This window comes from Papio anubis, chromosome 8 (genome assembly GCF_008728515.1).
Source record: "Papio anubis isolate 15944 chromosome 8, Panubis1.0, whole genome shotgun sequence".
Lineage (NCBI taxonomy): Eukaryota > Metazoa > Chordata > Mammalia > Primates > Cercopithecidae > Papio > Papio anubis.
Genome location: NC_044983.1, coordinates 132,936,636 through 132,950,860, shown reverse-complemented (window position 1 = coordinate 132,950,860; position 14,225 = coordinate 132,936,636). Strand labels below are relative to the sequence as shown.

Sequence of the window (14,225 nt, the reverse complement as noted above, 5' to 3'; positions counted from 1 at the left end):
AGTGGGGATGGTTAATAGGTAAAAAAAATACATAGAATGAATAAGGTCTGGTACAATGGGGTGCTTACAGTCAATAAAAACTTATTGTACATTTAAAAATAACTAAAAGGGGATAATTAGAATGTTTGTAACACAAATAAATGATAAATGTTTGAGGTGATGGATACCTTGTTTTTCATTATGTGATTATTATGCACTGTATTCCTGTATCAAAAGATGTCACGTTCCCCATAAATACATATATCTACCATGTACACAAAAAATTAAACATTTTAAAAGTATACAAATGAAAAAAATTAAAACAACAGGTCTCTGGGTCAGGATCAGATAAACACATCACAGAGAAAAGCATATTGAAAGCCTCTGAGCACCCAAACTAAAGGGACTTACCGAGGGTACAGAATCAACTTTCCAAATAAGATAATTCTTTGCTTGGAGAACTGAAGATCAGAAACCAGGATGAAATTGGCCCAATTTTAAACTTACATCCTTTCTTAGAAAACTGACTTTCAGGCCTTCCAGATATTAGAGAGATGAGGCTATTGGGATCGCCACACGTGGACAATAAGATACACCTGCTGCCTATTGACCAATTCCCCTTCCTTACTTTACCTCTCCCTAATTTCTATTTTTCTGCCTGTGGTTACAATGAGATACTAGAACCCTTATCTGACCACCTGCCACTTGTTAGCCAACTCCACTTCCCCACCTCTCTTTTTTCCTTCTCCATTGTGTAAACCCCTAACTTTTGTCGGAGAGGAGAAATGGATTTGAGATTTGGCTCCCATCTCTCTGGCAGATGTCACCCGTAAAAGAAAGTTGTCCCCCCCCCACCCCCGGTGATGCTCATTGTCTTGATGACTGGTTTTCGGTGTGGTAAACAATGAGATTTGGACCAAACCCCTGGTGTTCGGTAACAATGACATGACATGGGTCAACAGCAATCCAGCTGCTCTCTGCACAAAAGCCAAAACTTGAGAGGTGAGGGTTGGTGGGAGGAAAAGTAGGTTTATTCGCAGAGGCAACAAACTGAGAATATGGTGGACTAGCCATCTCGAGTTGGTACAAATTTCAGGCTCTTTTTGTGTTAAGGACAGGGGGAAAAGAAGGGGTTGTGATCAGGAGGTGACTGGCGACCTCAGACATCTGGGAACCAGAGAGGGTCCGAGGAGGTTGGGAACACCTTTGTCTTTAGTCAGTTCAGGATGCTCCTATTAACAAAACATATTTACTTGTTTACATACTTCTTCTTTAATCCCAGAGTTAGTTTCAAAAGCTATATGGTTGCTATTTTTGCATTTTACCTCTGTGTTCTAAAATTATCCTGGCCTGTCTTGAGGAATGAATAAAGGCCTTTAAACGAAAATGGAGTTAGTTACACTAGTTTATTTGTTGTTGCACTGTTAGATTTTTCCCCATCTTTTTGTTTTAAAGACAATGGCATTTGGAAAAACCTACGGGCTGGGAAATCTTTGGATACTCACTTTTCTTGTTATTAAAAAAATCAAATAAGCAAGGAAACAGCAGGCTTATAAATACAATTTTTGACAGTTTGATTTTTAAGTTTCCTTTTCACTATTTGATGGGCCTTTGATATTGGAAAGAGAAAAAGAAAAAGAAATACGGAGAGAGAGAGAGAGAGAGCAAGAGAGACAAAGAGAGCACGAACATAAAAGTTGAAAGAAAACTCCATACCTCTGCAGACAGGCACATATGAATGACTCCACATGCCAGCATGCTACGTATGAGAACTAGAAACTATGAGTAGAAAAAGTTGCTTATTGGTGGAAATTGCTCAACAATAATAGTGAAAAAATTGTCTTGAATATACAGGACTATAGGATCCTTACTTGTTCTTCATGTACCAAAGGCCATTGATTGGTTGGACTGATGTTACAAATTTATTAGTCAGTAAGGAAGATTAGAATTTAAAAGGAAAATACTAGGTGAATCCCAAGTCATTAGAGAAGCAATTCAAAGATAATCAATTGACATTATTTTAGAGTACATAATATTTAATTCAAAGATTTATTCTTTAGGGAATTTGTCTAAATACATTAAGTGTGTGTTTATGTTTGTGTGGGTGCATGTGATGTTCAGTATGTACAATAGTGTTGTCTTACCTGGGAAGCAGGTGAATATAGCAACCAATATCCTGAAAGAAACCTACTGTAACTGACCTGCAAATATTTACTTTTGTAGGCCACTAAGATTTGTGGGATTTGTGTAAGGCAGTATTATAGCAGAAATCTGATTTATCAATTCAGCAGATGATAAATTAATTTGATAAGTCTGACTTCAAAAATCAAGGCTCTGTCTCTGGCAAAGATACACAGGGTTATAATTTGAATTAAGTGAAGACTGTTAACTTACCTATAGAATATTGGCTCACAAAATAATGTTCCAACTCTTCAAGTTTTACCATTTCTATTTTAAATGTTCTATTCCCTTGACTTCTTTGGTTTTGGTAAAAATAAAAATGGATATTCATTTTTTTCCCAAATTATTTTGAATTATAGCCACCTTTTCAGGCAGATTCTACAGATAACTACAATTCATTTCTTTAGCCAAAGGATAATTGGGCTTTCAATCATTTAATAATAAAGCAAGAGCCTGCAAGTTCCAGAAGAATATTGTGAATGTAGGAGAAATCCTAAGATTCTTGAACAATAGCCAGCACAATGGAATATTCTCCCTATTACCTCCAAGAAACCTGACTTCCTAGTCCAGATTTTGTACTAATAAGGTTTGAAGTATTGGCAAATTCATGTCTATTTTCTGGTTTTAATATTTTCAGTCAAATAATTGGATGAGTAGAATGGTGCTGCAGAGTTTACACTCTTCATTGGTGACTTGGGCATATCAAATTGAATAGGAGATGGGGAATGGGGTCAGATTGAGGTACAAATATCCGGAAACTTTTGCTCTTGATTCAACTGTATAAAAATCCATCCTTAATCTATTTTTCCTATTGAGACTATGGATAATTTGCTAATGAGAGGCCATAGCTAAACACACTAGAAATCCATTAACTGAAACAATTTCAAGCATTCTTTCTATGTAAAATTCTCACAGACCCTAGTAAAGGAAGATGCAATAAAGATTTTAAGTTTGAAGGTGAAAATGACCTTTTTTGCTGCTTTAATTTCAGTTTAATTTTTACTTTGAGGAAATGGTAAATCTTTATTGCTACAGCAGTCTTTCTCAGTCATTCCATCTTTTGTTTTAGTTTTATGATGACCCCTCCTCGGTTTATTAAGTCAACAGTATGCTCCAGATATGATGTAGACATATTATTGTTTTAGGAAAGTCTGTAAGCAATTACAATCGACAATTTATGCCGTACCTTAAATGATAATAACTGTGATTCATTTTAGAAATGGTTGTTATAATCGAACCATTAAAATTCCGTAACAAACTGCTATTCACAAACATTAAAATGAAACAGTGCCTGTTTTGAAGATTTTCTTAAATAGTGAAAACTGTTCTGTTAGCTATTTGCTTTGTCAAAGAACATTAAGTCTCACCATGGCAGATTCCAACAGAGTCAAGTTTCTCTAAAGTCGTAGCTTAATCAAACATTTGCTAATGAAAATTAATGAAAGTGATATAACTTTCTTAATTCAAAAAGTCTTACTGAAGACATAAAGGATCTACAAAGATATATCTTAAGATGGAAAATAAATTGACCGAAGATTATTAGGCCAGGAAGTTTCAATTAAGTAATGCAAAGAAGTGTCCCGATTTGCACCAGAAATAGAATGTACATGTCCATGGAGTAAATGGATGACTCAACCAGGAGACCAAATTAGATTCTTTTATGTTAACAATTTTTTAAAACTTAACCTGAAAAGCACTTTATGTTTCTGGATCCTGGATCTTTCATCTGCCCGCTGAAGGTCTTTGGACGATGTATTGTTTGAGACACTCTTACATTTAGAGTTATGATCACGTAATGACAAAGTTATGATACTAATTAACATATGATATTTGCTTCATCCCCTACACTGAACTCAAATTGTATTGTTCCCATGTTTTGTCAAAAATGCATTTAATACATCTCCTTAACTTTTAGCGTAAAGACTAAACTCCTCACTTGGCATGTATAGATAGTATCTTAGTCTATTTGTGCTACAAGAACAAAATACCTGAGAATGGGTAATCTGTAAGTAATAAACATTTATTTCTCACAGTACTGAGGATGGAACGTCCAAGATCGAGATGCAGGGAGGTTTGGTGTCTGGTGATGCCTGCTCTTTTTTTGAAGTTGGTGACTTTTTACTGTATCCTCCCACGGCAAAAACAGATGGAGGTTAAAAAGGATGACCTCACCCCTTCAAACACTTTTATAAGGGCTCTAGGCCCATGCCCTAGCGTCAGAGCTCTCATGGCCTAATCACCTAATAAAGGCTCTTCCCCTTAATACTGTTGCACTGGGGATAAAGCTGCAACATAAATTTAGGGAGGGACACAAATTTTCAAACCATAGCATGCTGCCCCAGATCTCCCAAAATGTATGTCCCTCTCATATACAAAATGCACTCAATCCATTCCATAACCTCCAAAGTTTTATTTCACTCTAGCATCAACTTTAAAGTCTAAGTCCAAAATTTCATTTAAATATTATCTAATTCCAATATGGGTGAGACTTAAAGTATGATTCATCCTGAGGCAGATTTATCTCAGCTGTAAGCCTGAGAAATCAAACAAGTTATGTGCTTCTAAAATACAATAGTGAGTCAAGCATAGGATAGACATTCCCATTCCAAAAAGGAGAAACAGGAAGGAAGAAAGGGGTAATAGGTTCCATCCAAATCCAGAACCTAGCAAGGCAAACACTAAATCTTAACGTTTTAGAAAAATATTATTTCCCTCCATGAGTCACCTTCTGAACACACTGGGGTAGGGATTGGCTCTCAAAGCTCCTGGCAGCCCCACTCCCACTCCTTCGCGGGGTGCAGTTCACGTGGCAGCTCTCCAGGGTTGGAGTCACGTGCCTGTGGCTGTCCCAGGCTGGAGCTGCACACTGGCAGCTCTACAGCTCTGGCATCTTGAGAGTAGCCCTGCCCCAGGATCCCACTAGAGCCCCATGATCCCCTCAGAGCCCTCATGAGGATGCTTTATGTAGGCCATGCCCCTACCCCAGTCCTCTGCCTGGGCCCCGAGGCTCTCTGAGACATCGTTTGACATCTACTTGGAGGTAAGTATGTCTCCATAGGTAATTCACTCTGTGAACTGGAGAGTTGGCCAGGGATAGACACCACCGAAGTTTACGGCTTGTTTCTTTTGGAGGGGTGTCCCAAGCTGCACCTGGAACCATTCGAGCCACATAAAGGGAAACAAATGAGCACTGCTCCCTAATGCTGGGAGCAGTCTTGAAGCAGGAGAGGGCAGTGAGTGGTTCCAAGGGCACCTGAAGCCCCTTTTATGACATGGTTCTGTTGTCCAGGCCTTAGCACTCTGGGCCTGTAATGGGAGGGGCAATGCTGATAATCTCTGAAGGGTCTTCAGGGTCATTCTCCCATTGTCCTGATGAGTAGCACTTGGTTTCTTCATGTTCATTGATGTTTTCTGCTGAATATAATTTCTCATTTTTTACAAGCTGAGAACTTTCCAGATCCTTAGGTTCTGCTTCCCTTTTGATGATAAATATTCCCTTTACTTAGCTTCTCTCTTCCCACATTTTACTATGACCAGTCAAAGGAACTCACGCCACACCCTCAACACTTAGATATTTCTTCTCCCAAATGTCCTAGTTTATTGCTATTAAATTCTGCCTTCCACAAAGCCCCAGGGAATGGATACAATTCAACCAAGTTTGTTGCCACTTTGTAACAAGGATGGCCTTTTCTCCAGTTCCCAGTAAGACATTCTTTACTTCTGTCAAAGATGTCATCAGAATAGCCATTGCTGCCTATACTTCTACTAGCATTCTCATCACAACCACTTAGATAATCTCTAAGAAGATTTAGCCTTCTCTACAGCTCTCTTCTTTTGAACCTTCACCAGAATTGCCTTTAATGCTCCATTCATGGCAATATACGCTTTTTCTTTTTTAAAAAAAATTCTTATTTTAGTTTCAGGGTTACATGTGCAGGTTTGTTCTACAGATAAATTGAATGTCACAGGGGTTTGCTGTATATGTTATTTCATCATCCAGGAAATAAGCATAGTATCCTATCCAATGAGTCCTTTTTCAATCCTAAGGTTTTCTACAGGCATCTCAAAACTCATTCATTCTTGACTCATTACCCAGTTTCAAAGCCAATCCCACATTTTCAGCTATTTGTTATAGTAACACCCCACTTCTCAGTCCCAGTTACTGTCTTTGTTTGTTTGTGCTGCTATCGTAAAACACCTGGGACTAGATAATTTATAAATAATAGAAACATATTTCTCACTGATCTGGAGGGTGGGAAGTCCGTAATCAAGGCGCAGGCAGGTTCAGTGTTTGGTGAGGGCTGAGTCTCCGCCTTGGAAATGGTGCCTCGTTGTTACATCCTCCAGAGGGCAGTGCTTCCATGTTCTCACTCAGCAAAAGGGCAGAAGGGGGAAAACAGGAGCCTACCTGACTACTTCCCAGAGGCCCTTTAAGCATTAATCCCATCCATGAGCCCTCTAATGACCTCCTAAAGGTTTCACTGCTGCACTGGGGACTGAATTTCAACATGAATTTTGGAGGGGCAGCACAGACTTTACTGTAGCATGTACATACAGTATGGAAAATCAGGGGGCCACTCTGTTTGTATACAGATCTTTTCAAGAGCCATGAGTGCAATAAACAGATCCCTTGTTTTCTGTAAACTTTAATTCCATCATCTAAATACTAAAGAAAGTTATGCCCTATTTGAAGATATTTTTGTGAGAAATAAAGTGGATAACATAAAATAACTTGAATGATAGAGGTGTTGAATAAGTAGCAGCTGATTATGGTATAGTTATTAGGTAAATAGTATAGAAAATTTTAGCACAATATCCATGTATTCTTAATGTTGTAGCCATTCAGGTTATTTATTTAGCAAAAATATTTGACAGGACACATTGAGACTGATAAAAAACACAACTCAAAATTTCTTAGGTACAATAAAAATGTATTAGCTCATGAAAATGTGGAGGTAAAATAATATAGATACAAACAGTTTGATTAAGTGACTCCCTATTACTGTAATAATTTCTCCATCTTTCATCTTTGCATCATATCATTCACTGGCTTTAACTTCTGTTTTCTCCACTTGGTGGGAATTTGGCCCCCTTCAACTCCTAGCATTTAAATTTCATAGCTAGAAAGAAATGAATCTTCTTATACCTAGAGTATTAGTCTGTTCTTGCATTTATATAAAGAAATACCCGAGACTGGGTAATTTATTTTAAAAAGAGGTTTTTTAGCTCATAGTTCTGCAGGTTGTATAGGAAGCTTGACACCCATATCTGCTTCTGGTGAAGCCTCAGGAAACTTTCAATCATGGCAGAAGGTGAAGGGGGAGCAGAAGCACCAAATGGGTACAGCAGGAACAAGAGAGGGAGGAGGAGGAGGTCCCAGACTCTTTCAATAACCAGAGCTCATGGGAACTCAGCCAGGGAGAATGCACTTATCACCAAGGGTGCTAAATCATTCATGAAGAACTTGTCCACATGGTCTAATCACCACCCACCAGGCCCCACCTCCAACATTGGGAATCATGTTTTAACACAACATATGAGGGGACAAGCATCTAAACCATATAACCTAGGTATAATTATGATTCTGGAGAATAACTAAGAGTAACCAAGCTTAGTTACATGTCTAACCCTCAAGACAATCACTGTGACTAAGAAGTGGAAGCACTGATTAATCCAGCTGAAGCCCAATGCCCACTTCTCAAGCTACTACAATAGCCAAGGAAGCAGGGAACACCTCATGTCATAAGAATTGAAGAGGCTGGGTTGTTGCATAGAGGAGGCCATTGGGTATATGTTGATAAGCCCAGCAGTACTATTGGGTTGTTCACTAAGTCTGTTCAACAGTAAGCAGCTGATATCTAGACAGTTCCAAACCCAGTTTTCACTGGTGGTCTGTGCTGCATCATCCCCATACCTAAGAACCACTGTGTCTCATTTTCAGCAAAACTAGAATGGTGTTTCCTTTAGGATTGAAGAATGGCACCTACAGGCCCAGCACAAAAGCTGACGATTCTGTTGGGGGACATAGCACTCCGGCCTCTACCTCAGGTTTGCACCTCTCTTGCCATAGGACCTTGGAGTCATGAAGTCATCATTCTGACTCCCGATTTCCACATGCGTAGAAATAAGAAGTCTCCAACACAGGGTCTTTCCAACTCTATTTTTTCTAAACTTTACCTTCATGCTTGTTCTCTGATTCAAAGGTGTTTACTAGAGCTTTTCATTAACATGAATTTTTCCCAACATTACACTTTTTCTAATTTAAATGCCTTTTTTTTAAAGAAAAATATGTTTTGCATTTTAAGAGTATTTACTCTTTAAACATGAGTTAAAAATATGAGTTCAATGAACAAGCTATTTTAAAGCTATTATCAATTACTGTTATTCCCTGGGAAAGGCCTTCTGTTTCCTCTCTCATCTCCTGGATGATGTAAAGGATAAATCCACATTGTTCCTCTTTAGATTTTATTAATTTAGCATTTATAGTCTTGCTTCTTTTGCCCTCTTTGTGCTATCATCTCTTAGAATGACCTTTAAAATGTTCAATTTCCTGGAAACTTCCTGTTCATTATTTTCATAGAATTCAGAATTCACAGACAAACGGTGGATTATCAGATATTTTGTGTTCTACTATAAACGACTGTCAAAAATATAAGCTAGTTGGGTATATTATATTTTTATGCTTTTAGAGGATGCTTTTTGATTAGGAAGAGTTCTTAATAGTATTACGGATTCTGAGACCTGCTCTGGAAAAAGTGGCCCCATCTTCTTATTTACAGGTGTCCTGACTGTACTTAGGGCATATGTGTCCTCTAAGAATAAAAAGCACTTGTAAAAGAATTAAGAGAAGTAGAGGTTTTAATGTTTACTTTTTCTTATACCTTCCACCAAATTTTAAACTTCCTGAAAGAGACTGTATCTAACTTGCTCACAATTGTTTCTTCAGAGCCTAGCAGACCCGGGCACATACCAGATGCTCCACAGGTAAATATTAGAAGAGAGAATGTCTAAAGCTGCTGCTCTGTAGTTATTGAGATGTAAATATGATGCCTTCCCAGAGTCAAATATTTTATTACCATATACTAGGCATTTTCTATATAGCGCCCGACTGTGGGGGAAAAAAAAGATGTGATGCCTTTAATTTCTACATACATGAAAATCTACTAGGGAGATTAGATAGAGGTTTTAATCATAGTTTGTTGTAATTGATTTTACCAATGGGACAAGAGTCTCTCTTCTCTGTCCCATGTGGGCTTCACAGTACAATTGTGAGGACTTCCCCTACTGCTCGCCCCCATGAATGGCTGTGGGCTTGTAACTGTCCTGGGATCATGTAGGGGAGCTTTCCCTGTGGGGTGTCCAAACCACTTGCCACGTAAGAACCGGAAGCACCTCTATGCTGTTGCTTTCACTCAGATGCTCCTCCTCCTCACCATCTTAATCATTATAACAGCAATGATAATAAGGGCTACAATTCTTTTCAAATTTTTGTGTCAGGCAATAATCCAAAAGCTTCACGTTTAAACTCATTTAATTCCACACAGCCCTGTGAGGTAGTTTCTATCATTCCCCGGATGAAAAACCTGGGATACTAACGAGGAGACTAAGTAATTCACTGACAGTGACACCCCTAGAAAGAGAAGACCTAGACTGAGAATGTATGCAGCCAGACCTCAGAGTGGCCTGCCTTGCTGCTCCAGAATCACTGGAGTGGCATCTCATATTTAGTGGATATTCACGGCGTGCCTGTCCCCCTCTGTTGTCTCATTTAATCCTAGTGAGAAACTTGTGAGGAAGGTATTTTATTACCACTTACAGATGAGTAAACAGAAACATGAGAGGAGGGTGAACAAGGATCCCACAGTCACACAGCAGTAGATTCAGTGGGCTGACAACTTTGGAAACGGGGTCTCTTAGACTTTCTTCTGGCTGAGCGCGGTGGCTCACACCCATAATCCTATCACTTTGGGAGGCTGAGCCGGGTGGATCACGAGGTCAGGAGATCGAGACCATCCTGGCCAGCATGGTAAAACCCCATCTCTACTAAAATACAAAAAAAAAAAAAAAAAATTAGTCAGACATGGTGGCAGCACCTGTAGTCCCAGCTACTCAGGAGGCTGAGGCAGGGGCATCGCTTGAATCTGGGAGGTGGAGGTTACAGTGAGGAGATTGTGCCACTGCACTCCAGCCTGGCGACAGAGCAAGACTCCGTCTCAAAAAAAAAAAAAAAAAAAAAAAAAAAGACTTTCTTCTATGCACTTTCCTAATCAAAACCAGTAACACTGACATATCAACATATGGAGACAATCCACTCCAATAGTCACTTTATACAAGGTGTTCCTTTCAACACTTATAAGAACTCCATTTTACACGTGAGAAACGTGAAGACACAGGGAGGTTAAGACTTACAAGATTCCAGCATTAGTAAATGGCAGAGCTTGAGTCTGAATCCAAGCCATCCTAACTCCAGACACCAAGCTACTAACTGCTGTGCTAAACTGTCTCTTAGGTCTGTGGGCAGAAAGGGCAGACACCAATACTGAGGAAGGGAGGATGGGTCCACTAATGTGACAGACACCCTTTATGATGTGGTCACAAGCTGACTTAGAGTGCTCTGCCAGTGACCCCATTAGGCTTCTGTACTCAAACCATTCCCCTGCAGAACTGCTTCTTGGAGTGTCTTGCCCTGGACTGCTCCAGAGTAGCTCATAGTCTAATAGCTAGATTGTTGGATCCAGCAGTGCCCATTTCCTCCCCATGAATTCCTCCTTAGAGCTTTGCCTTTCTTTGAAGAAAGAGCTCAACTGCAGCTGCTGCTCTAAATGTTTTATCTATCACAGTGGTCCACAAAGAGAGGCATGCCAGCAAAGGAGCCTCTGGGTTTGCAATGGTTTCTTCTTCCTTTACCCTTCCTTCCTTCCTTCCTTCCTTCCTTCCTTCCTTCCTTCCTTCCTTCCTTCCTTCCTTCCTTCCTTCCTTCTTTCCTTCCTTCCTTCCCTCCCTCCCTCTCCTTCCTTCCTTCCCTCTCCTTCCCTCCCTTTCCCTTCCTTTCTGCTTTCCCCTTTTCCCTTTTCCCTTCCCCTTTCCCCTTTCCTTTCCTCTCCTCTCCTCTCCTCTCCTCTCCTCTCCTCTCCTCTCCTCTCCTCTCCTCTCCTCTCCTCTCCTCTCCTCTCCTCTCCTTTCCTTTCCTTTCATGTCATATCAAACAGAAACATAGCTTCATTCCTTTCATTGGACCTGAGATTCAGGATACTTAGCTGTAATTCTCTGAGTGATGCAGACAGCAAATGCCTCATTTGAAATCAGTAACTGGAATTTTCTATTCCAGGTTCAGTGTCCTTTTTGCTAACCTAAGCCAGCTCCTTGACAATTCCAGAACAACATAGGAACAAGAGAAATACACTTTCCCCATGTCACTGGTGTCAATACAGTGCTTACTCTATAATTTAGATGGTATCATGAAAATTTTAGATCAAATTCTCAAAAATTGCTTTATTTCCCTTTGTTGACACTGCTAACATATATAAAACTTACTAGATTCAAATTGAAGCAAGATCTTTTTCTTTTATTTCATCAAAATGATTTAAAACGATAGGCACTGATATATTTAAATCAAACTATTTTCATTCTTTTTATAAAGTTGGAAAATAGTTCAATAAGCCATGAAGGGTAAACTGAACCATGACAGATGAAAGAATTAATTTGCTGGTAATCATGTTAATTTTATCAACATGCATATTTGAATGAGGATAGAAATTGTCTTGCAGAGAGACAGATGTGTAGTATATAAATCTCTAGTTGAATTATAATTAATACTATAAAATGTGGCAAGCTGAAATAATTGGAATAATAAAATATAATAGACAGAATGACTTCCTTGATATCAAAGACAGAGTGGGAAGGAGCCAATGAGAGCCAAAGAAAACCTGATTTTATGGCCACTTCTGAAACTGCATCTGTATGAACTGAATTTTATATCAGATGAGTCAAATCCCATTTTTAGAGCACCAGCTGAGTTGCTGTTTTGAATGTCTCCTAAAATGGAAATTTTCAAGGCATAGTAAAAACGGGTCACTGACATAAAAAATCCAGAATAAAATATAGTGCTTAAAAAAATACCAAGTCTTACCTGCTTATGTGAATTACTGATTCTTTTGTGTTGGTTCTAAAGCAATCAGCATTTGCAGGGGTTGAAGCTGGGTGGCAGTGGGGAGTAACTTTTGAAAGAGCTGCTATTTTTAATCCTGACAAACATCTACATTCATCATAAAGTACTCAGTTCATAAATAATTCATGGTATGTAATGGGGGAAATACTGCTATGAGAATGTTCTTCCAATGTGCGTGTTTTGTTTTGTTTTGTTTTTCCCAAAAGCATATAAACTGAACTAAATGTTTTCAAGACTATTTGAATTCATGCCACCCGAACTTCCTGCTTTGGGATGATGATGACGTTTCCTCAGACAGATTCGAACACTTTAGTGAGATGTACTGATAGGGCTGGGATTAGGACCAGAAATAGTCCTAACAACCAGTTTTAGTTTTAAACAGTAATTATATTAGTTGGCCACTGTAGATGTTTGCCAACATTTAATAACATCTTATTTAATTTATTCCTTATTATACATTTAGTTATTTTCACATTATTTCACACATGCACTTTCTCTTTTTTTTTTTTTTTTTGATATTTCGTTTCTCTACACATCATGTATATGGTGATATTTGTACTCGATACTCTTTTCCATAAAGTGCTTAATTTATTGAGCATCTACTATGTTTTCATTTTGTTATTTTTTGTTTTTTAAATTGAGATACATTTCACATATTATAAAGTTAACCAATCTGAAGTTTATGATTTAGCAGTTTTTGGTATATTTATAGGTATAACCATCACCACTAATTCCAGAATATTTTCATCACCATACACACAAAAACACAGGTTTGAGGCTCTATTCCCTTTCTGACCACAAACCCTGACATGTAATCTGTGTTCCTCTATGGACTTGTTTATTCTGGGTATTTCATATAAATTGAATCATATAATATATGGTCTTTGTGCCTGGCTTCCTTCATTTACCACAATGTTTTGAAGGTTCATCCATGTCATACCGTGTGTCACCACTGCATCCCTTTTTATGGTTGAATAATATTTCATTGTATTTTATGTCACCTTTTGTTTATCTGTTTATCTGTTGATAGATATTTGGTTTGTGTCTATTTTGGGGCTATTAGAAATAACAATGCTGTGAATATTCATATATAAGTGTTTGTGTGAACATATGCTTACAGTTCACTTGGGTGTACACTGAGGAGTGGCATTGCTGGATCATATGGCAACTTGTGTTTAACTTACTCAGGAACCAAACTGTTTTCCAAAGTGGATGTACTATTTTACACTTACATCTTTGTCTTGTTCCTGATCTTAAAGGGAAAGTTTTGCTTCTTTTGACACTAAGTATGATGTTAGCTGTGGACTTTTCATAGATGCTTTTATTAGCATGAGAATATTTTTATTCTATTCCTAGTTTGCTGAATGTTTTTACTAAGAGGGTGCTGGACTTTGGAAAGCAGATTTACTATATATTTATTGAGATGAACATGTGCTCGTCTTGTTTTGCTTTCTTAGTCTATTTATATGGTGTATTACATTGGTTGATTTTGACATATTGAACCAGTTTTGCATTTCTGGAGTAAATCCACTTGGTCACGGTATATGATCCTTTTTTCTAGATTTAGTTTGCTAGAATTTTGTTGAGGATTTTTTGTGTACATATCATAATGAATATTGGTCTATACTTTTTTGTGAAGTCTTGTCTGCTTTTGGGATTAATGTGATACTGGCCTGAAATAATGAATTAAGATGTGTTCCTTATTTTCTGTTTTGAGAAGAATTTTGAAGTTAGCTCTATGTTAAGGTGATTCTTTAAACATTTGGTGGAATTCACTACTTTACTGAAGGCATCTGTGCTTGAGCTTTCATTTATTGGAAGTTTATTATAGTTCTACCTAGATTCATGATTTTTTTTTCTTGAGTTTTTCAATTATATCTGAGCTATAGAGTTTCTT

At 38.2% G+C, this 14,225-nt stretch overlaps 1 long non-coding RNA gene across 1 annotated transcript in view; it reads left to right on the top strand.

Moving 5' to 3' along the window:
* Positions 1 to 14,225, top strand: part of LOC110744023 — a 124,983-nt gene that overhangs the window by 37,579 nt on the left and 73,179 nt on the right. The gene's annotated exons all lie outside the window — the stretch shown is intronic.